Consider the following 26,142-nt stretch of genomic DNA (forward strand, 5'->3'; position numbering starts at 1 on the left):
GCTTGATGTGTGTATTTGAACCATGCCCAAGTCTTGTACACTTTCCTTTGACAATAATCTCTGTTAGGTGCCTTCACTTGCAAATGTAAAGTGAAGACAAGAACTGTAGTGTCCAGACCCTGATTTATATCGTCAGCAAATTTTCAAAATACAATTCATGTTCATGTAAAATGTATTAATTTTTTCATGTAATGGTTCCACGATGTCTGGTAATCTGGATTTTGCTTAGAAACATTTACAGTCTTTTGTGGTGGTAACAACATTGCAGACGTTAATGTTCCATTTCAAAATAGATTAGTTTGCCATGTTTCAAATTTACAGGTAGTGGTTTTTCTAGGGAGTAATATAGTTGAGGTATCAATATAAAATTGTAGGATGAACTGGCACTAAAGCATACTTTCTTGTAATAAATTAATGAATTTTATAAGAGGCTACAATAAAAATTCATAGAAATAAATGCTGAAATTTTATTATCATACCTGGTATCTCAAAATAAAAATGCCTAAAAGCACCTCTTGGGTTGCATGGGACAGGGAGTGCAGTGTGGCTGCCCATCTGATAAGGTGGAAAAAGGATAGATGAGGAAGAGCAGGTGGGGAGGAGGCATGGGATCCCAGACACTTTTTTTTTTTTTCATCCCCTCTCCCTCTCTATCCCCCCTTCCCCTTTTCTTGGTGACTTTGAGTATCTTTTATTTCTTAACCTCAGAGAATCTTCTCTCCACCAAACCCTCTATTCCAACCAGTTTCATCCAAATATTCAGTTCTGTTAACTTGGTCTGGAATGTAACAACCCTTGGTATTGGCTCATTAGGTGGTTGAAATGGCTAGTTGGAATATGATGTTTGAGAGCAACCCTTGAATAATTTTTTCAGTAAGTTTATCCATCTAAAACTTAGGTCTTTGTCATTTTCCTCATAAAAGTTTATGAAATAACTTTAGCATTTGTGAGAATCATAAACCAGTTAATCATAATTGCATTACTGTTAACCACTTATTTTGGTACATAAGTTTCCAAAAGAATTTTTCTCAGCTTTAATCTATGATATTCTTTGTCATTTGTTAAAAGGCAGTTCTAGAAATCACGGATACTAAAACTCAAGCACATGTTCTGATATGTATATTTGCATAAGAAAATGACTGACTTTACATGGACAAGGAAATATTCTAAATCATTCTAGTTTCACGAAGGCACATAAATGCACTGTCTCCTAGCTCGGCAAGATTTCATTTTTTAAATAAAAAAGAGAAAATGAAAACCCAACCACGGCCCACCCCAAATCCCACCAAGTAACAAATGATTAAAGCGGTTTTTTATATTTAAGAAAGGAGTTACTAGGTCCTTGAATGTTTTCATTTTCTCTTTTCATCTTTTTTTCTTTATTTTCATGAACAGGTTTACGTTAAAAAAATTCTGCTTATACTCTGCCCTATATCTCTGGTTGAACAATCTTATAAGAAACGCTTTAACAAAACAAATTACATTTTCGAAATTTACTACTTGGTCCCAAAATTTCTTTTATTGCCAAAATCCCACAACATATTCAGAAGAGATTTAGACACATTTTTATTTAAAATATCATTCCTGGCCATATGTAAATAAAAGTCCCTTCAATAAAATAGTATCAAAAGGTCTTATGGCACTTCTTGCATTTGCAATAATTGTGGAAATATAGTTAAATTTCATTAAAAAGTGCATGAAAACCATAAACACCAAAATGTGCAGACAAAAACACAGAATACTTCATAGGTCACATGCTTCCATCTCTTGGGCAAAGAAAATTTTCCAAAGAAACCCACAGCCTGTAGTTAACCAAATTCCTATGTGAACCTCTTACACTAGACTTTTACAGGCTGAATATGGAACACCATAGGCTTGGCACCAATAAATCCAATTCCATCATGTACTGTGGAATGATAATATGTTAACATCCAAAGAATTTGAGCCACCTTGCACAACCAAGACCATGTTTCTAAACCAACCTTAAAAACAACATCAATGTACGAAGCGAACTTATGACAAATCAATCAAATTTGTCTTGGAACATCACTAAAATACAACTGGAATGTTGACCCAATATGTTTCAAAGAAGAAACCTATAGGACTGTACTGCATTGTACTTCATCTGCAAGGTGCAGGAGTGCACAATAATTACATCAGAGTCCAGATACCAACAGTAACTTCTCAAATGTTAGATTACAAAACAAGATTTGCTTTGTTGAATCCATTATATGTAGTTGCTCTTAAAAGCACAATACCATGTTAATGCTATTCATTAAGTTACCTTCTGATTGGAATTACAGAAAATTATTATTTCATGGTCACTGAATTATCAATATCCACAAATTTATTAAAAAATATCAAGCAAGTAGAAAAGGTTGACTACAGTTAAAAATCCATCAGGAACATCTATCAATATAGTAGATAATCCCTTTAAGCATTTCCATAAGAGCAACTGCCCTGCTAAGAAAAGACTACTTGTCAAACTTGTCCAAGATAGAACTTCCTGCTGGACTAGAAATCATCTTTGTACTTTTGAAGAAAAGGTGATAAAATCATACTCAAGATAAAACGGCCTGCACTGATAAGTTTCATTTCTCAGTGCAGTAAACAGAGTTAGATCATAAATAAGAGATGAAGAAATACCAAAGATTAAGTAAGAAAAGACAATACCCACAAGGTTTTCTGAATAAACCCTATAAGAATATGATACCAAGACTGCATGAGGATATCACCAGAAAATCAAAGATGAATAATTCCGCCATGCCATAACCTAACACTATGTCCATATCCATTAAAATCCACCTCATAAACATCTATTACGGTAATGAATTAAGCAGAAATGGTAAATGCAGTAATTCTCCACTTCTCAAACACCAACGCATAGTACAAATGAATGCACTGTACCTTGTAAACAGTGAGCCAAACTAGAAGAGTCTACAACTCTCAACACTGTAACGGACAAATGCAGTCTACATAGACGGATACATTGGAAAATTGACTCAATACTTCTCAACTTGCCTCAGAGTCTCAGAGGACCTTTAGATTTTCCATTACCTTCAACTTGAACACAACTTTCCACTAATTAAAATGATTCTACCAACATAAAAGCATACTGTAAATGACAAATGACAGGTCTATCATATAGCATACCAAAGTGTTTTTCCAACACAAATGTGTAAATTTTCTGCGTAGTATCCTTAATGTTTCAAATGAAATACAAAGGAAACAGATGACACCCCCAATGTATCTTAAGGATGTAGATGACACCATCGATATTTGAGATTTAGACCTTGAACTGAGAAGCCAGTATCTATTTTTTCAGCATCACTTTCAACGTACTCAACTTTAAGATCGACACAATTCTAAACGAACTATTTCCATCATCACTACCTTTTCTAGCATCCTTGTTTGTTCAACAAAACAAAGAAATGTGAAAGTAGAAGAAGCTGATTACAGTCAAGATTTCCTCAAGAACAAGAATATCTATTAGAACACAGAGAATCCCTTCATGTATATCCATAAGAGCAGCTGCCTTGCTAAGAAAGGATTACTGTGCATGTCAAACTTATGGAGATGTGAACTTGGTGCTGACATGGCAATCAACTTCATATTTTTTAAGGAAAGTTAAAGAAAACGCACTCAAGACAGTGTCTTACATTGATAAGTTTAGATTTTTCAATGTGGTAAACGCTGAAGATAGATCATAACGACAAGATGAAAATATATCCAAGTTTAAGTCAGAAAATATATAAAGATAATACTAACAGGATTTTTTAAAACAATTCTACAAGAATATTAGGCTAAAATAGAAGGAGGGCATCACCAGAAAATCAAAGATGAACACTTCCTCAATGTTATAACCTTTCACTATGTCCATATACTGTACATCGAAATTTGTCTCCTAAACATCTCAAAGTACAAACTACTTTGTACTATGTAAATAGTGAGGCAAACTAGAAGAGTATACAACACTCAACACTGTACTTGGCAAATTCTGTCTATAATTAAAAATCAACTATATGTCTCAACTTGCCTCAAAGCCTAAAAGGACCTCTAGACCTTCCAGTACCTTCAACTTGAACACTGGTTTCCACTAATAAAAATGACTCCTCCAACATAAAAGTATAAATATCAGGTCTACCACCTTATCTTGTGTCTTTGTAACACATACCTGTAACTATGATGGACTTGGAATCCTTAATGTTTCAAATGCAAAACAAATAAAACAGATGACCACCAAGCATATCTCAGGGATGTGGATGACATCATCAATATTTGAGATTTAAATCCTGAACTGACAAGACAGATGACCACCAACAATATCTAGTTTCTGTGTCACTCTCAACATTGTCAACAATAACATCAAAAAGATCTACAAAGACCTACTTCTAGCATCATTAATGTCTTCCATAGCATCCTTGTTTGTGGCCATTTAAAAAAAGGCAAGAAAAAACTCAAATTAATTTCCGAAGAAACAAAGGAAGGGGACAATAAACAAGCTGTCACTGTCACTAGAATCTATTTTCACAAATATGCCAATAAGAAAGGCAGTTTCAAATAAAGAACATGGTAAAACAAACAGCATTCCAGAAAAATATCCTTAATAATCAGTTTCTAATCAACTTTCATAGTTAACTTCTTTTTCTCTACTCGCACATGGTTCTCTCATGTCCAACCTTTTCTTCCTCATTTTTTATTCCAAAAAGTAAGAATTTGACTTGATAGTCAAGTCAAACTATCTTACAATATCAATACAGTAGGAGTCAAAGAGATGGTATTTATAAACAACTTCAATAAAGCAAAGGGACATAATATCCACAATAAGAGTCAATAAAGAAGGTTACTGACCATCACCTAGTTCAATTCCAAATTTGTATCAAGATAGAAAACAACCATTAATAAAATCTAATGCATACAAAGTTAGAGCAGAGATGGCATTGGCTTTACTTTACTTACATCTTCCGAGATTTGACACATAAATCCAGGAAAAGAGGAGCAAAGTTCTCCTAAGAAAGAACACTTTCCATTATTCAAGGCTTGACCTTAACCAAGAAATCTTTTGTACGGCTGACTGGAATAAGTCTGTCTTAAAATACTATAGAACAAAAATTCTTAAACCTGAAAATGAAAACAAAAGAGCAAAGTTCTCTTAAAGGAAGAAGACTTTCCATCATTCATGGCTTGACCTTAGCCAAGAAAGCTTTTCTGGGTCGACCTGTGACGGCCGGTGAAAGGTCCTTCTTTACACTTTTGATATAAATCTTCCAAATATACCAGAGAAAGATAAAAGCATGAAATGCAGAGGTTACTACCCTTGCGCGAGCACCTTGTGGGTGTCGTGTATACATCAGGGGCGTGTGAAAACCACTATTCACAGGCTGTCTTCCATTTAGATAATTCCTTCATCAAAGGGAAGGGCCGTAACAAAGGCCCTAGAAACCACACTTGGACAACGCCCTCTAGGCCATCCTTCTGTTTTGGACTTGCTCTCGTAGTTGTGTTGTTTGTGCTCTCGGTGTTTTTTCCCGTGTTTGGCGTTAATTCATCATGACTGACGTTGCTACTTCACCTTTACCAATGTTAAGTACCATAGTTTGTTTTGACAGCTTTTTCAGTACCGGGCATTTGTTCTCTTTCCAGTAATGTGGATTTTAATTTTGGGAGCGGCTTGGCCTTCCTCAGTGTTGGCAGCCATTTTGGCGTTGTTCACTTCGCTGGTATTTCAAGTTAATATTGCCCATCTGGTACTCTGTCATCCTTTTATAAGGTTGACTGGATTAGGTCTATTTGAAACTACTATGGAACAAGAGTTCTCAAATTTGAAACCTGCATTATTCTTTGATTATATCAGGTATAGGTGGAACATCCTTGTCTCAAGATACAATGCTCAGAAATTTGTAACAGACCTTAGGAAGTTTGAAAGGCCTGTATAACACCCTTGTACCAACGTATGCAAACATGTACTTGTACATGGTTTTAAGTACATAGTACACTTAAAAGTGCATTTTACAAAAAAAAAACTTCTACATTACAGATTTGCAAGCATGCAATATAGCATGAAAAGATTTCATGAAATACAAATAAGGGCTTATTCACAAAGAAGTAAATTATTTTGCTTTCATGCTTACAGACGGCTTTCAAAGTCGAAAGTATTTCTGTGGACATTGGTTTGATGGTAAGTTCCACCAGATATTTTCATTAATCTTTCACAGTTTTGCATTATTTCTACAACCAGAAAGACATCTAATCCATAGAAAATTTGTTGACTAACTTATGCTTTTTCAGTCTATAACAAGAATGAAATGCCTCATTAAGGTCAACACTTTTCTTCACTTCAAAGAATATATATTTCAGATTTTTAAGTCAACAATATAGCTGAAAATGGGTAGGTGCTCTGTTCATTTCATTCTTTGGTTCTCGAAGATAATGATTGGGTATCAATTCAGGTGTATATCTGATTCTGGCAGAACAATTTATTATAAATTCTGATTCTTTCAAACAAATGTTTGCACTAATATTTGCATCAAACCAGTGCTTTGTTAGTAACTAGGATACTGAACATTCTAGATTCTTATTTCTTTGGTGACAAGACCAAGAGAGATGCTCATCTTAAATTCAATCACTTTAAAATGAGTGTTTAATGTAACCTACTCGCTTTTTCAAGTGATATTACATGAGCTTCTTGGATATATTAGAATCACAAGGCAAGAACTTTCAATCAAATTTCTTCAAACAATTGAAATAAAACCACAAGAGATCAAACTGTCTGCTTCCTTTTTGAAGAAGAATAATGATTCTTCATAGCTTGAAATGCTAAACAAGATTCTTGTACTAACTGTTTTCACCACCAGATTTAACTAGATATCATTTAAAGTTGCATTCAATACGAAACCCTTAAATTACTGGGAGGAAATTCAAGGGCTTCATCTAATCTGGACTTATTAGAAACAAGACTAAAAGGAAAATAATTAAGGTCTTGCCACAATCAAGTTACTTCTCTATTCTTAAAGGCTAAAGGAAGACCTAACCTTCTCCAGCACAGTCCCAGAAAAAAACAAGGAGTTAGGCTAACTATACCATGAAGGATTAGCCAGATTTTTCTACATGTTAAAGGAAGGAAGGTCATACATCTGGAGAAACAGAACAGATTTCCAAATGGTAGACTTGTAACTCGAAAAATAACCGATCACAGGAGTCAGAAAAAATTGTCACCTTAAATATAGATTACAGTATATGTGCATTTCCATCTGTTTTCAAAATGCTTAAGGTAATTTTCAAAACTGTCACTTAATGATACAAAACTGATTTTTATTGACCTTCTGAATGCAGAATTTTAAAGATCCCATTGTTCCTTTACTAGTTTGTGACTATTACAGAAGTTGAAGCTCAAAAGTTTTGGAACCAATACTATATTTTAGTGTACCACTTGGCTTTAATTCTTCCCATTTTTATCAATTGGGATGTACAGTACAGTAGTTCTTTCTCTCTTCCAATTTAAGACATTCCATTCTAAGGAAGACTACCCAACAAAGGATGGACCTTTAGACTTATTCAATGGAGGTGTGTTGCTATTTTAAATGTAAATCACCTTAAGGCCAAAAATAAATTGTTTTATATGTATACAATACAACAAAACACTTCTCATCAAGTTTATTTTTGAGACAATATCAAAGTGTGTTCCACAGTCTGGATGGAAAGATTACTGATGAATGATCAAAACACTTGAACTCAACTGTACTTGTGAGCTTTGGAATTTGGAATGTGTATATAGGCTGTTTTACTTGAATAGAAAATACTTCTCTACCATTTCACACCTATTTTCACAAACTAAATTCTTGCTAATTTCTCTCTTGAATCAGTCTTCAAAATTCAATTTAGCACAGACTTCTTCAAGTTATCCACAAGAAGTTAGATTTCCAAATGATACCTGAAAATGTCTTCACCACAATCTATAAATATTTGTCTCTTCATATTTCATCAAACTTGCCACAAGTCCTTATTATAGATAAAGTAGTTACCTTCACCAGCATTTGTTCACCTAATCATAACAAGATTTAAAAACAATTGCTGGAAATTGAAAGAAGAGATCAGGTAACTTAAAATTTGAAGTCACAATTTTCTCTTTAAGGAAGGTGAGCGATGATCTTTCAATGTGGTACACAATTCAATACTTAACTACTTTCCCAATGGTCCAACATACTTGGGCTCTTTGAAGCATTAGTTTACACTTCAGGTTTTAAATGACCTTCTGCCTAATTTCATCCATTCACTTTTGGTTGCGTCCCACATAGCTGCGTGATTTCTCTGACTAGGCAATGTTTATGCATTCACTTCTCATTTCTAAAGTCAAATCCTACAGAATCTTAAAAACCAACTAAAGTGATCTGTTCAACTGCTTTAGAATGAAAACAATCTCAAATCAATATACAGTAGGAAAGAGGGAAGGACCTTGACATAAGGCCATGGTTTATCACTTACTAAGAAATGCATTAGATTGGAATGATAAAATATATGTCAAAGGCCATGCACTGTTGATATCACACAGAGCCACCATTAACTTAATAAAAGAATGGTTCTTATCAAAATATCTTTCATATTATCTGGATAAAGACTGTACCAAAGACCAAATTCACATTTAGCCTGAGCTTGGCACTCACCGGGGTCTCGGCATTCGCCATCTCGCAGTTTGCCCGAGCATCTCGTTCGCCAGCCCTTGCACTCATTGCCCAGCCTCTACAAAGTTTACTAAGCTTCCAGAAGGCTGAAATCAATGGCAGTTCTTACCTCAGACCCATCAAGAGCTGAGATTTTACACGGTGTGGTATAAACTGTGGCCAATTGCATATGCCTTTGATGTTGCTCATACTGTCTCCCAACTGCAATGCTTTTTAAAGTACATCAGAACATTATTTGAAGGTGATAAGCCAACTGAAAATTTAAGCAGGTTAAAATTTGGTCTTCTAGCAAGGTGAGAGATGACTCTAAAATTGGGTAGTATATAATACCTGCTTTTTTACCAAGCTTTTGGAACATTGAGCTATTTGAAGTGTCAATTTGAACTCTTGGTTTTCAATGGTCGACAGCTTTTTTGACCTTATCTAGTTGCATTTGGCCACATTTCCCATAGTTGTAGATCTTCTTAAACTTTGCATTTTTCCAGTGCTCACTTCTTATTTCTAAGGAAAAAGCCTATACAAATCTATGAACCAACATTTAACTGCGATAGAATACTGTAATAACAAATCAACAATAGCCGTTTAAGAAGAGAAAAGAACTTGACATAAGTCATAGCCTATTGCATATAATGAATTACTTTGAATGGAATTATAATATCTAGGGACACTGGGACCTGTGAAGTCATTCAGCACAATCACGCCTTCAGTAAAGGAATGGTTCTTGTGGAAATCTCTTTTATATGGTATCTGGGGATAAATACCCCTTTCTCAGTCCAAACTTAAACAGCAAGTCAGAGTTATTAGGAGCTAACATTTCAAACAATATTAGAATATGCTCTTTATTTGGTTCAATCTCCCTCATCACACTTGTGTTGCCCTTATTCAAAATGTGGTATAGTAAAATGAAACAGCTTAGCTTTCACAATGCACTAAATCTGTCTCAGAACTTAAACCAACCGACATTGGCTTTTGTGTAAGATATTTTTTCTATTTTTTCATCTGTAGTTTAATTGCAATCTTTTTTTTTTCCTCGTTTGTCTCTCAACATATGGGGTGGAAAGATGAAAGGCTGGGCTTGTTTTGAGGGGAAATAATGTTAACAAATCATTTCCCCAAAAGTATGGCAACATATACTATTCTTCAAATGCAAAAACCAGCACTATAAATACTGGAATAAGAATGTGTAAAGCACAGTTTTCAAAACAACAATTTCATGAGACAAAAGCCAAAATATCCAGAACTTTGAATGCTCCTGTAACAAAAAAACAAATGAAGAAAAAACATTTTTTGGGGTACATCAGACAAAAACAGTAATCCCTCCTGGAACAAAAAAGGAAATGAAGAAAAAGCCTTTTTTGGGATACATCAGACAAAAACAGTAATCCCTATCATTTCTCACAGGGTTCATAACATTCAACCAAAAATGTTTCCTAGACTCCCAGACATCTGAAAACCCACCAGTTCAGTGACATAGCAAAGACAATAACAAGACGATAACATGACACCACTATTCAGAATTTCCTACAGGATCACAGATGTCTAAACGGCACTACCGACTGCAGCCAGCTTTGTACGATCCCCTCTAACCCAAGAGATCTAAACACAACTGCAATATCAATGCATCTATCTGCACACATGGTGAATACAGCTGTCATATACTCCTAATGATAATTTAACATAACCAATTCAATTACTGCAGCATAAAAATGCTATACACAGTCTTTTGAGACCATTAAAGAAAAGTTACTTTTACAGTACACATGGCAATTACTCAAATGATACTTTACATTTCATTCTGTATCTCAGTTCTACTAAACATATGTGACATTGCAACATGCAAAGACTTTAATAACATTTAAATACAATTCCATTACAAGAATAATGACATTATCTTTCGTTAAACTAATTCAAACATTATTATCGTCAACCAGATTTCAATGTACAGATTATAAGCAGTAAGTACAATCTTGCTTTTTAATTATAGGAGACAGTACAATATTTCCTTAATGAAAACAAGAAGTATCTAAAATAAAAACTTTAAAAGTGTCATGCACTACATATAAAGTCATTTTCTTACACAAAATACATCAAATAATGTACATAATCATTTCTGAATTTGCTTAAATAACAGAAAAAATAGAACACATGAAAGTATTGATATGCATTCTTTAGAAAAGTTATGACTAAAATAACTGGATCAAAATAACTGTATACAGTGAAGGTAACAGGCAAATGATTTTGACAAATGCAACATTGTACTAACTTCAGTTAACCATATTTTCATCAAGAACATTAAAAGTCCTTTCACAAATAAACAAACTTACTAGTAAGAACTATTAAAGGGTCACTCCTATACAAAATATTCTTTCTAGCCAATTTAACTAATGAAATACAGCAATACTAGGCAGTCATCACAATACAGACCATAGTTATAGCACTGAATATCTGGAGGGAAATGGTTGAAACAGACTTTGGCAAGAGAGAGAGACACTGAGGGCAAGAATCTGAGAAACTCAGTTACCAAGGAAAGTGGGAAGGGAGTATGAGAAGGGGGGGGGGGGTTGAAAAAGAAGTGTCTGGGATCCCATACCTCCTCCCCACCAACTATTCCTCTTCTTTCCTTCTCCTCCTTACCAGATGAGCAGCCACACTGCACTCCCTGCCCCACACAAACCAAGAAGTGCCAGAAGGCAAAGTAATAATTAAAACTTTCCAAATGCTGTAGGAGAAAAAAGGTTACAGTTAAGATACAAACTCTATCAAAAGAGGTGACGTACTTCAGGATTACAACATGGCTAAGACATTCCTAATGGATGGCCCTGATCCAAGATTAAAACTTGCAGGTCTTCTATTATAGATATTTATAATGTTTGAAAAAGAGCTTGGAAATAGCATGAGGATTTAATAAAATTAGATTCCTAAAATCTGATAGCATTATCTAGATGGCTTTGTGCCTTTCAACAAATGTTCAACTAATTTTTTACTAATAATTAAGATGCAGTATTCTTATGGTCAAAGTTTTGCAAATGACATCTATCATTACTGGCTTCTTAGGGGATCTATAAAATTCAAAATAAAAGTAAATCAAATGAATACAGAAGTAGCTCTACATTAGAAAAAAGTTTAATGTTTCCGACGTTATATTTTTGGCACCTATTTGAGAACTGGAGAATTTTCTTTGAGATAAAATGCAAAATACTATTTCAAAAGTAAAAAACAAAAAGAAATATCTAATCATGAAATATGTCGGAGCAGTAATCAAAATTAGTAATTTCATAACGTGCTTAAACTTTAAGCAGCTTTCAAAAGTACATAAAACACTTAATGCCAAAGATATGTAAATTAAGTCACTGAACTAAGATTGTGAAGAATTTTCTTCACTCTTCTTCTTTTAATCGTATTTTTAGCTCTCTTCTACTAATACTATAGCTACCTACTCCTTAAACATTCTCTCCTACATCTAGTTTTCTTTAACGAATAAAGGGAGGACTAATCTAAACTTAAACTTGTTGACAGTGGCGCACGCCATGCTCGTGACGTCACAGCGTAGATACGCACGTTAGAGGGCCTTAGTGGTATGTTGGTTCTTTCCTTAAACTACGTGGGTCGAGATTAAATTCCTAAACTGCATTTTTTATATAAATTCCAATACTGCTGAATTAATGCATCTTATATTTCTCAATACCAATTAAGGTTTGTTAATTTTAAGATGTATACCCATCGCACCAGCCCATTGCTAATTAATCATTTTAAATATTAATTTTTAGCAAGCCAGAATAGGTAGGATTGTTGTTTATATAAACTCCCTTAGAGCAGCAAGATTTCTCTAAGTATTTAGTACAAAATCCTGCCTCCTCTGCACTCCTTGCAACAATATATTGCCCTGTCCTTAAGTCCCGATATGGCACCCCCTGTGGATTACCGTGTGCATCAAGCTCCTCACCTGTCTGGAAAGGTGAAGCCAGCTGATCTCTTCGACCTTAGCGTCGACCCCATTCATCAAGAAGCTGTCGTGACCGACTGACCGGCCCGGTCAGTAGTTAATCAGTGCACTTCTGGCTCACCCCCATCCCCCTCTCTCCCAAAACTCGACTCGCAAAGGATTGCTGCCGGTCGGAGAGATTGAGAAGAAGAGGACCCTGGTGTACCTAGTTGCAGCCAAAGTGAGAATTTTTGGGGTGAGCCAGGCAAGAGTGCAACGTGCCAATTAGTGCGACAACCAGGTCAACAACTATCACGGGCATAGGACTAATCTTCAAAGGAGTGCAGGTACTACATCAATGGCCCTAGTTATTCCCCCATTATTTAGCTTAGACTAATTTTAACTTTATAGGAAACCTGGCTTTTACACTATTCGGACTGTGTGCGGTGGGATTGTGTGTAAATATTTTTCCATTATTATTTTTTGCTTGGAGACTAACACAGTCTCTGGGTCACATGGGCCACGTGTCCGACCCTATTTCGATTTTTTTATTATTGCAGACCACGTGTCTAACTAACTAATTTTCATAATTTTGAGTTGCATTTTTATGATTCTATTTTGTCTTTGTTAAGATGTCCGTTTCTTTGATGTAAATTTGTGAATAAATCAATATTAGGTTAATTAAACCTCCTTAGTATTTTTGCTCCCTCATTTATTTTAATGTGTGAAATGAATAGTTGATCACGGGACAAAGTACCCAATATTTAAAGAGTAAAACCTAAGTAAGTCTATAGGTGGTAACAGCGAGGAACTTTGCATTAATATATTTGCTTCGAAGGTAAAGATCCTTATCTTTAAACTTTTAAACTACTTTACATCACTGCTCCCATTTTGTATTTGGTCTGATTACATTAACGTAAAATACCTGTCCAGCATTTCACTGGGGTAGCTGGGACGGAGCCGGAACAGAGCCTGAGAATGAGACGACTATAGACCTGACAAAGCTAGAGTAGGCCATAAATTATTGATATTTCTACGTGTGGAGTACTCCGGCCTCTGGACAGTAAATTTCCCTTTTGTATTTGAGAGTGATGGTTAGTGAATTGTGACAGTAAAGTATTAGCAGGGTGTTTGTGCCCCGAGAGTAAGTGCTCATATCCTCCCCTGTTGAACTTTATGTAACTGTTATAAGGAGACTTTCCCGGACTAAGTTCCCACTCAGAACACACATTAAAAAATTCTCCACACGAGTGGTCCTTCGAACCGGATCTTTTACCTTTGACTTGTGAAGCATTAACGTAATTAATCAGCTTGATTAAGCTCATAGTAACTCGCTATATCACTTACCCACACGCACACAGCCAGTTTGTCGAATGTGTAATGCCCAGACTTTAATTGGGAAGAGAAATTTGTAATCATCATGATCTTTTTGTATCGACCACGTGTTTAAGGAAAGAACTACGTAACCAGGTTAATTTGTTGCTTGAATGTTCTACAGAAAGACTAGAATTTGTCGTAGGATTTTCACTTTGTCTTGGATCCGTTCACCCACGTGTGGCGGAATCCACTTATACCAGAAAGTTCTAAGCTACTTGAACTAAGGTTTTTGTTGTTCAGACGCCCGTGTTTACTGCTCAGCTAGAGCGCCGGTGTACTCGTTCTGTCAACTTATTTTGCTAGCTAAGCATCTAATTTGTAACATTTTGTACCTTGGTCTACCTTCCTTTGTGTCGTTTACCTTCCCTAACCAACCTTAACTTTTCTAACTAATGTTTCCCGTATACCTAGCACATGTCCTTGTCCTATAGAGCGAATTGGCGCAACATAATTTTAAGTGTTCTTACAAGTAACGTAGAAACTTAACACCGAGTCCGTTTCATTCCACGTGTTTATTCCGAGATGGCGGATCTTGTTTACAGCCCAAACTAAGGGTGCGTAATTGTTTGCTACCGTAAGTGAATTACTGCGTGTAGTTCATTTAATTTCCTTTAGCGAGGAGATATTATTTGTGTCCTTTAGCGACGATATTTTTGTTTTACCTCCGCGTGAGGGAAATTTCATTTTTGTTTAGCCTCCACGAGAGTGCACTTTAAAGTCGTTGCCTTGTGCGCCTATCTACATTTTGAATAGATCAGTGGCTGCCTTTGTGCGCCCGTAATTGTGAAATCGTCACAACAGTGTCAGCCTCGACCTGTTATTTTAACTTTTAACTTGAATCTTTGCATTTATAAGCCCATGTGCTTTCTAATATGTTCTACTTTAAAGCAAATTAATTAGTCAGTATCGCCACGTGCGTATATAATTCATTTTAGTAAAGTGTTTAACGTCACGTGACCTGGGCATCGTCTGCTTTGTTAGGCCCCAGTCAATTTGAATTTTAAAGTAGTTTTGTTATTTACCTTTGTGTTGTCATTTAACCATTTTTTCTCATCATGAGTAAATTTAAATATTCAATTATCAACCTTGTAAATTTGTAAAGTTTCATTTTTACATTCCTTTAAAATTCAGATTTATCCCTTGTTTTGTTTTACGAATCCGTTCATCAAACGTGGTCATTCCAAGATGGCGGACTTCATGTTTAACGTAAACAACCCTCCACCGCCTAAGGCGGAAACGCTTAGCCCCGAGGAGATTAACGCTAGGCTTAAGGAACAGGAGTTGACATTCACCTTTGTGTGTGAGGACGCAGACATAGCACTTCATGCTCTTGCTTCAGTAGATTTTCCCAGCATGGGTCCAGAAGCCGTAAGTCATTTTAAAACCCTTATTGGTAAAGCAAGAGACGAACTTTTTAATTACAAGAATTTTTGGAGACGTCATTACGACCATCCCATTGTTAAATTAAATTATCCCGTGCTTGCTGCCTGTTCAAGTAAAATTGAAATTGCTTTTAATAGCCTCATGGCTCATCCAAATTTACTTATAAAACCTAATCAGTCTTGTTCTTCTTCGAACGCAACCCCTTCAGTGACACGTCCCCTAATTGTTACTTCTAACGTATCGGCAGTCAAGCATAATGTTCATAATTTTGTCTCAATTCCCCAACCAGTAAAATCATCACATTTCAATACTATGTTGCCAACACGGCATACGATTAGTGAATTTGTGTCAGTCCCACGTGCTCCGTCCTCATCTCCAAACCTTAAGATGCCAGCGTTTGATCACCCTCAACCCCCTTTGTCTTTGCCGCCGGTGACAGTCCGTCCCGGAGGAAATACCATTCATTGTCTTGTCATGGACCCCCCAAGTGGTAGCGCAGATACCACCCAACTTAACCGTATGCGTGATGGCCAGCAGAGGCCTGTACCGGTTGTAAATTCAATAACTAAAACTGTACCATCCCAAGGACCAGCGCCCACGTTGCCTGATTGTCCTATCTTTAAGCCCGTAACATCCGCTCCAACCCGTGTTGACGCTAAAATATCCACGTCAAAATCTGGAACCCGCTCTCAGAACGAGCCACGTGATCGCAAGGTTGAGACTTTAGTTGTCAGAAAGGAACCTTTTGCACTGACGGTGGATTTAGTGAAGGTCACACATGTAGACCTAGCACCGGAGCTTAGAGCCTGTTTACGATTCACCTTGCTTGAGGATAACGGTTCCATGAACATCATTCATTGTTTTCATTCACTTTTATATGGCACAAGTGTAAGCCTTTATTATTTTTGCCAAGTCATTCAGCAGCATTTTTTCAGCCAATCCCTTGCTTTAACTTCAAAGCGTGAATTTAATTTTTGCCTTGACAACTTGTCATGTTGCTATAATCCCCCTGACATCCTTCAGCTCGTGCTGAAATTAAGTTTTGTTTTTAATGTTCCCATCTTAAACGTTTCCCTTGAAGATGACATCCAAGACCTTAGTTGTCAGAAATACGATGTCCTCAGGGACCTAGTTTGTCTCATTTTATCATTCAGGCTAGTGTCAAATAACTTTTCACCTTTTAACGCCGAGGAGGTAACTTTCCTCCTTTTGTCAGGCGACAAATTCAAAGCTTTCATCACGCTAGTCATTTTATATGTAAAGACATTTCATGTAAAACGTTGGGTGTCAGACCGGGATTGGGATTCACCCCCCTAATTTTGAATTAGTCATTGGCCTGACTTGTTGCTGAACTCGACCGTTATTGGCTTACGTTTTGTTTGCTCTATCCGTACCCCTAGGGTGGGAAGAATTGAGTACTTTTAATCGTTCTGTTATTATTGCATCGTACGTTTAAAGTTAAAACTGATCATATGCTTAACTTAACGCTTCCGTGAAGCATTGCCTGCGTGGTTCAATATTCCCCAAATTCACGTGAAAGCATAACTTTTGACTCGATTGATTTCAATTAACGTTAACAGCGTTTTGTTAACTTTAAACGGACGTTGATGTGAAGAACGACTTCACTCTTCATTCAGCCAGTAAGCTTATCTCGCTCATACTAACAAGTAGTTGAATCACATTTGCCGGAACTAACCCCTCTTCCTTTTTTCTCCCCTTTATCCCCAGGGTGTGAAGAATTTTCTTCACTCTTCTTCTTTTAATCGTATTTTTAGCTCTCTTCTACTAATACTATAGCTACCCCTTAAACATTCTCTCCTACATCTAGTTTTCTTTAACGAATAAAGGGAGGACTAATCTAAACTTAAACTTGTTGACAGTGGCGCACGCCATGCTCGTGACGTCACAGCGTAGATACGCACGTTAGAGGGCCTTAGTGGTAACCCCGGCGTATGTTGGTTCTTTCCTTAAACTACGTGGGTTGAGATTAAATTCCTAAACTGCATTTTTTATATAAATTCCAATACTGCTGAATTAATGCATCTTATATTTCTCAATATCAATTAAGGTTTGTTAATTTTAAGATGTATGCCCATCGCAACAGCCCATTGCTAATTAATCATTTTAAATATTAATTTTTAGCAAGCCAGAATAGGTAGGATTGTTGTATATATAAACTCCCTTAGAGCAGCAAGATTTCTCTAAGTATTTAGTACAAAATCCTGCTTCCTCTGCACTCCTTGCAACAATATATTGCCCTGTCCTTAAGTCCCGATATGGCACCCCCAGTGGATTACCGTGTGCATCAAGCTCCTCACCTGTCTGGAAAGGTGAAGCCAGGTGATCTCTTCGACCTTAGCGTCGACCCCATTCATCAAGAAGCTGTCGTGACCGACTGACCGGCCCGGTCAGTAGTTAATCCGTGCACTTCTGGCTCACCCCCATCCCCCTCTCTCCCAAAACTCGACTCGCAAAGGATTGCTGCCGGTCGGAGAGATTGAGAAGAAGAGGACCCTGGTGTACCTAGTTGCAGCCAAAGTGAGAATTTTTGGGGTGAGCCAGGCAAGAGTGCAACGTGCCAATTAGTGCGACAACCAGGTCAACAACTATCACGGGCATAGGACTAATCTTCAAAGGAGTGCAGGTACTACATCAATGGCCATAGTTATTCTCCCATTATTTAGCTTAGACTAATTTTAACTTTATAGGGAACCTGGCTTTTACACTATTCGGACTGTGTGCGGTGGGATTGTGTGTAAATATTTTTCCATTATTATTTCTTGCTTGGAGACTAACACAGTCTCTGGGTCACATGGGCCACGTGTCCGACCCTATTTCGATTTTTTTATTATTGCAGACCACGTGTCTAACTAACTAATTTTCATAATTTTGAATTGCATTTTTATGATTCTATTTTGTCTTTGTTAAGATGTCCGTTTCTTTGATGTAAATTTGTGAATAAATCAATATTAGGTTAATTAAACCTCCTTAGTATTTTTGCTCCCTCATTTATTTTAATGTGTGAAATGAATAGTTGATCACGGGACAAAGTACCCAATATTTAAAGAGTAAAACCTAAGTAAGTCTATAGGTGGTAACAGCGAGGAACTTTGCATTAATATATTTGCTTCGAAGGTAAAGATCCTTATCTTTAAACTTTTAAACTACTTTACATCACTGCTCCCATTTTGTATTTGGTCTGATTACATTAACGTAAAATACCTGTCCAGCATTTCATTGGGGTAGCTGGGACGGAGCCGGAACAGAGCCTGAGAATGAGATGACTATAGACCTGACAAAGCTAGAGTAGGCCATAAATTATTGATATTTCTACGTGTGGAGTACTCCGGCCTCTGGACAGTAAATTTCCCTTTTGTATTTGAGAGTGATGGTTAGTGAATTGTGACAGTAAAGTATTAGCAGGGTGTTTGTGCCCCGAGAGTAAGTGCTCATATCCTCCCCTGTTGAACTTTATGTAACTGTTATAAGGAGACTTTCCCGGACTAAGTTCCCACTCAGAACACACATTAAAAAATTCTCCGCAAAGATAGGACCTTAAGTAAGAGATAGGTAGAGTTGCAAATTAAATAAAGAAGGTAGGCATTGTAAATCTTAGCCATTCTACAGTATTACCGTTAAAGGTTATCACTCGCTCAATTACAACTTACCAACTTAGTAGTAATAAATTGAAAGCACAATAAATACTTTCAAATGGCACTTTGGCAATAACACCCAAAACTAATTGATCAAAGTGATACAAATATATAATATCATTATTAAGATTAATATATATTGATAATCAAAACTTTATTACTGACACTTGTCTTTGAAAGATTCTGTCCCTACCCAAATAAAAATAATTCTAAAAAGTTATTTAGATTATATACAGCATATAGCAAAATTTCTTTGACCATAAAAATCAATTGGGAACCTAAAGAATCTTAACCTTTATTTTAGTGTATAAATGAGAAAACCTGCAATGTTATTAATCTTCCTATTATTAACCACAAAAGCAAAATTTCTGATTTATAGGACTCAGCTAATAACTGTACCTACATGGGAACTATCATATTTGAACATATCAAGTATAACAGTCTTGAAATCTTAAAGAATTCAATTGGCCATGAAAAAAAACTAAGGGGAAGTATTGTTTTCTAAACCTACAAAAACTAGACAAGAGGAAACAGACAGACATAACCTAACACATATCATGACCGTACTAACATCAAGTATTGTGGAGCAAAATCCACTATGTAGGAACTATTTGTTAAGTTTAAAACAACTTGAAGAGTTGTTACATAACTATTTCCATAAATCCTTTAGAGCAATAAAATGCCAACTAAGATCATGGTGACTGACAGCAATACATAATAATCCAATAACAGGAAAAATAGGACTAACTTTTTTTTATGAGTAAAAACCTCTTGATAAAGGGAAGGTAATATGGGACCTGCTTACATAATTGCATAACTATCTAGAGTATGAAACTGAATCAGCATTAAAGAAACTGATACAGCATTTAGGAACACAAAAATAGACAGCTGAAAAAAGGAAATTATTGAATATTTTGAAATTAACTGAAAAGCCTTCATTATGGATGATCTAACCTAGACATCTGCAAATTATTCCTTTGCTTTATTCACATGTAGTTTGGCTAGTCAAGTCTGGCTCTAATATCCAATATTGTGGAGAAACATTATGGCCCAACTAACATAAAATATTTTGGTGAAAAAGCCACAATGTATGAACTATATCTTAAGTGTACAAAAAACTGAAGGACTTGACACAACAATTTCCTTAAATCATTTAGAACAATAAAATGCCAAATATGATGATAGAAACTGACAGCAATGCATAACCATCAAAAGTCCTTTGACCTCCTTTTAGCTCCCACACCCCTTGCATTAGAAGTTCTTTGACCTCTTTTTAGCTCCCACACCCCTTGCATTGGAAGTTCTTTGACCTCTTTTCAGCTGCCACACCCCTTGCATTAGAAGTTCTTTGACCTCTTTTTAGCTCCCCCACCCTTTGCATTAGAAGTTCTTTGACCACTTTTTAGCTCCCCCACCCTTTCCATTAGAAGTTCTTTGACCTCTTTTTAGCTCCCACACCCCTTGCATTAGAAGTTCTTTGACCTCTTTTTAGTTCCCACACCCCTTGCATTAGATGTTCTTTGACCTCTTTTTAGGACTGACTTTTTCTGAGTAACAACCCCTTGATAAAGGGGTGGTTATATGGGACCTGCTTACACACTTGTATAACTATCTAGAGTACCATACAAAACTGAATTAGTATCAAACAAACTGATACAGTATTTAGGAACAGAACTAGACTGCTGAAATAATGTGAACTATTGAATTCTTCAAAATGAACTGAAAAGCCTTCAATATGGATTATCTAACCTACACAACATCTACAAATGACACTTTTGCTTCATTCACTTAATAGTTTGGCTATCAAGTCCGGATCCAAAATGAAATGGCAAACCTACAGTATTCTACCGCTCCTTGTTTTACATTAAGGAATGTACTGTACATATCATTAACTTTTAACTGACTTCTAAAAATGAAATTCTCTAGAAATCCTAGTTTTTTCATCAAACACACACTTTGAATCGTACGTAACTTATGAAAAGGTGCATCACCGTTAAACTTGAATTAACTAATTAACTGGAACTAATTAACTGATTTTAAAAAAAAAAGACTAAATTACCTTATAAATCATACCAAAAGCATTTAATACTTTATATTCTTTGATGCCTAAATCAGTTCACAGTAAGTGAAGATAATAATAAAGTTTCTCTCAAACGTTGCTTCTTATCTCGGTATTTAACAGTAAACAAGCCACAGTTTTAATCATATACACTCTTTTTGACAGAGCTGGATAAGGGATAAGCCAAAGCCAGAATGGAAAACAAATGCAAGTAGTTCAATGGACAATACAAGAAGCCTGAATCATTAATGCATAATTATGAAGGAGCCTGAGTTACTAAATCTCTCTCTCTCTCTTCTCTCATACAAACACATACACACACTCTCTCTCTCTCTCTCTCTCTCTCTCTCTCTCTCTCTCTCTCTCTCTCTCTCTCTCTCTCTCATATGCACACACTGTATTTAAAACTGTGGTTTGTTTATACTGTACAATTAAACACAAAGCTAGGCTTTCCAAGACCAAATGCTACATCCCTAACTTATACTTACTCTAATATAACACTGACTGAATCTTAATCCATTTACTCTTGAGGCATTACACAGCAATACATCCGCAAGTCTCAGTATAGACTAAACATCCTTACATTGCATAGACCCAATCACAAGACTATAATAAAGGAACACAAACTGACAGATTGGCAAGAGAAGGTTCTTAACTAGAGGATCTTGCCTCAAGAGTAAATGAATATATAAAATCTAGAAAATTTTACAATTTTAGATATCCGTACCGACAATCCAACGTTTTACAAAAAGACTTAACAGCCTACTGCTAACAGTGCCAGACCAGTTAACAAATGGGGAAGCTAGTCCAGAGAGCTTAGTAAGTTAATTGAGTAAAAGTCAGTTTAAATGATTTACTAATACTGCAACTACAACTAATAATAATATTAATAACAACAACAATAACAAAATCTGAAGCTCAAATAGGGTAAGTTGTTTGACATTCAACTTAGAGAGGCTTGCCTAATACGCTTGGCCTAGGGAATATATTACTAAAATTAACAAAAATAATTTCAATGACTAACATATAATTACAAGAATTTATTGAAATAATGATGAATATTCTTGCAAAATTCCTAAACTGTCTTGTTACTAAACATTGATAGTAAAAGCTGATTAAAATATAACAATAATATAAGTCTAACTGTATGTATTGACCACTAGCCTCTGTATAAAGGATCAGGACATGTAGGTTATTTAAAGAAAGTCCATGGGTTTAAAATTGTCACCAATTCAAAGATGACATCAAACTGTTCTAATGAAACTTTATGAAGAGCATATCCCAACACAAGATTTAATCTACTATAACTTCAGAATGATCATTCCTTGGCTAAATTCAAAGCTCAAGTGATTTCTCAAAATCAACTCCCTTTATGGTTAAAATATTTAAGATCCCATATTTTAACATTAATACAGTACTGTTTACATTAAAAGATCTAATTTATCTAATTGCATGAGGATTTTAAGAAAAAACTACGAGACTTCTATGCCGTCTCCAAAATTACTGACAATGTCAAAAGTCATTATTTTAAAGATTTTTAAGTACTTTGTATTTTTCCTGATTGTACAAACTCGATTCGTAATAACGAGGTAGCTATAACTACTGGCAAGGGATGGGGAAGCCCTGTCCACCAATCTGTCACCTAGACACTAAATTTTAACCTTTGGACAGGAACTTGAGGCAGGATATGTCTCTGATGGCAGACCACACGGTACTTACCGTCTTCTTGACGAACGGAGTTTGAGAAACAAGCTTCAACAGATCGATGATTGATTTCCAGTTTTCTATTGACTTTTCCACCAGAAAGAATTGACTTGGGGAACCGTCTCAAACGACTTTAAGGACAATCTTCTCTATGGCTTTCACCTCTGCTATTAAGGGCAGAGCTTTTGACAATTTCAGAAAGTAACTCCGGAACACCATCAGAGTGCGAGTGAGGGGAGGTCAAAGAACTATGAAAAGCAGGAGGCTTCTGTCCCACAGGACTCCTACCACTCAGGCCCAATGTAAAGACATACAAACCCACCTCGAAGCAACTCAGGAAGGGGACTGCTGATTTTAGCGTCACACTCCTTCCTTCTTACTTCTACAATGTCAGGAAGTTTCTTAGAGGGAAGAAGCAACTAAAAGTCCTGATCGGGCTTTGGAGGTAGCTAGAGCATCTTCAAAGATGATAATGAAGGTATGGCAGATAGTCTCAATGCAGCACCTTCAAAGGTAACTGCACAGTGGATGATGGAGACATGGCTAGCCTTTTTCCATTGTTGCCCCTACGTACCTTTGAAGAAAGAGAGACGTAGCCACCAAAATGACGTCAACATTAAGGAACGCTCCATTCCTTAATGTCGACGTCGCCTCTTGTCCAACTTTCCTGGAGAATAAGTAAACAACAGCATCACTTCTCTTCAGGACCCAGTTGGCCCATTGATTCACCGACCGATGGGCCACGAAGATCACTGCCTTCACACCAGACAGAACCAACTTGCTGGACAATACTTCCCCATCTTGAATAGTGGCAAACTAAGTGACTGCACCGGACCACTGGTCAAGACAGAAAGACACCTAGAGGCTGGCCATGGAAGGTTTCTATGGTAGTATACTTGAGAGCCAATAGGTAAGATAGCGATCAATACAGAAATTGATGGATCGACGGGAAGAAAAAAACAGTCTTGCAGTATTTGCCTCGACCCAAGTGAATCCTCAGGCCCAAAGATCTGAAAATTTAATCTGTCCATGGCCATGTGAGGGAGTTCTGACCATCACAATTTGAGTGAGGTCTTTGATCCTTGAGAGGCGCTGAAACATCGATTAATAAGCATCAAACAAACACTCTCAGGAGCCTTGGTAGCCTATGTCAGGTCACTGCACTCACTAATGAGTAAAAGTTCATTAAAAAAGCACTCATTCTTGGGATTCTTTGCCTCCGCTAGGCCGGACCAAAATTAAACATCATCAAGACAAGCGTTGAAAAGAAGTATCAATAAGCCCCTCAAAAGATTTTTTTTTCCTTTTAACAAAATATACATGATCTAGACTGAGAACTGGATTGGAAGCGTACCCTGAAGAAGTTGAAGCATGGCCCTGTACGACGATCAGCCTTCCCTGCAAAAGCACTATTGTCTTTGACCCCAGCCCCCAGAGATTGATGAAGTACAGCATACTTGTGCTTTTGATAAGTGAAAAAGTAAGAGCAGTATCAGGTACAGCACACGCACACTGATTGCATAAAAGTCGCTTGGTGGTGTAGAGCCTTGATGTAGATTGCATTTCAACCCTCATGAGAGCACTGAGAGCAGTCTTGAGTGGTCATCTGTTCCTGTTCCTGGTCTTGCAAGTACGTAAGTGAGAACTTCCCGATGTATGAACTGGCTAAGCAGAGAAAGAGCAGGCAACAGGTGATCTTGATCACTCATTCATAAGTACGTGAGAACAAATATGTAGCAATGGATGGCACTGTCAACTATTAGGTGATCTTGATCAGTCACGCAGGAGTATGTGACAGCATTAACTATGGCCCAATGGTAAGAAGAGGGAAGAACTAGAAGAGGAGCAGCATACACACTTCTTACTATCCTTCTTCAGGGTTGAGGTCTTGAAAATAAAAAACCAAGCTTCCACAGGAGAATCCAAGACCAATAACCAAGCTTTCACAAAAGAATCCAAGACCAATAACCAAGCTTCCACAAGAGAATCCAAGATCAATACCACAAGAAAATCCAAGACCAATAGCCAAACTTCCACAGGAAAATTCAAGACCAATAACCAAGCTTCCACAGGAGAATCCAAGACCACCAGACGATACTTCAAAAACAGCAGCGACAACACCAATAGATACCACAACTTAAGCGGCTTCATGGGAGTAGCAGGAGTCAGGACACCGCCAAAAGGGCAGCCTTAGAAATCATGACAGCAGCAAAAAAAAAAAATACTTTCCCAGTACTGAAGCACCAGCTATGCTCAAGGAAGACCAACTTCATTTGGTTCAGATTTTCATCATTATCATACAGCCCCACAGCAAACAACTGTGATCCTTGCTAAAGGCCCAAGGATGATGAGATTAATAGAAGGTTTGTATATAAACCCGTCACATATTTCCAGCTTATCTGGAAAACAACTGCATATCCTTGTAAAGTACTTGTCCATTTAATTTATAATGGTTTACCTGCATACAACAGCCTGTCTCCACACACATCCATTTACTAAGTCAAAATTTGAGAGGAAGCAAGAGTGTGTGTGTACTGCTTGCAGATGAGCCTGACGGTGGTTATAACTACCTCGTGACATTTTCAACGGCTGCTCCAGACTCAATGAAATCATACTTCTATTAAAGGACATAGTAACTGTTCGTATTTGTATAAGACCAAATTATTAATTGACAAAGTCAACTTGTGAATGGTGATTAAACTACAGAACCTTAAATTTTGGAAAATATCTGTAATCCTGACTAGTCTGGCACTGTTGCTTGAAAAAAAGTAATGCTTCTGTGTAATAGGTTAGCATTTTCCAGATGTAAAATTAATAGAAAAAAAAACTAAGGACTAATTAGAGGTGGTAGAGATGGATTGTTCTAGCCAAAATGTTCTGGAATTCTGGTGCCAGAGCTAAAGGGCATAACTGCAGCAGCGATGTCGTCAACAGTGACTTCTTTTTCACACAGCATCAAAAAGGTTTACACAAGAATTTTTTAGATGATGATCCATTGACAATTAATTTCCTGTAATGGAAAAAACATGAATGAATAAAACACTCTGTGAAGTTATTTACAATGATTAATGACATGTATTAATTAAAAAAGGCTGAAGATTTAGTATATTAGAAATAACCAGTATTTCAATAGGTGAGGAACAATGGCTGTCCAGTGCTGAGGCCATGTTTCTCTCAATCCTTCAAGCTAAGGAGTCAAGACAGAATCAAATGGCAAATGGTGTAGTCTATCCAAAATAAAACAAAATGACTGCTTGAATTTTTTCAATTCATGTCCAGTAGCTTCAATATTTACTCTTATTATAGCACTTGTTACATGTTATTAACATTAATGTACTAGTCAAGGAAATAAAGAAGTATCGAATA

The 26,142-nt window shown here is 36.5% G+C and overlaps 1 long non-coding RNA gene across 1 annotated transcript in view; it reads right to left on the minus strand.

Moving 5' to 3' along the window:
- Positions 1-20,485: 20,485 nt before the first annotated feature.
- Positions 20,486-26,142, minus strand: part of LOC137643906 (uncharacterized) — a 67,470-nt gene continuing 61,813 nt past the window's right edge. Inside the window, exon 4 of the long non-coding RNA XR_011045091.1 lies at positions 20,486-25,786. This is a non-coding gene — a long non-coding RNA (uncharacterized lncRNA). The remainder of the gene's footprint in view (positions 25,787-26,142) is intronic.

Source organism: Palaemon carinicauda, chromosome 7 (assembly GCF_036898095.1).
Source record: "Palaemon carinicauda isolate YSFRI2023 chromosome 7, ASM3689809v2, whole genome shotgun sequence".
NCBI classification, from domain to species: Eukaryota; Metazoa; Arthropoda; class Malacostraca; order Decapoda; family Palaemonidae; genus Palaemon; species Palaemon carinicauda.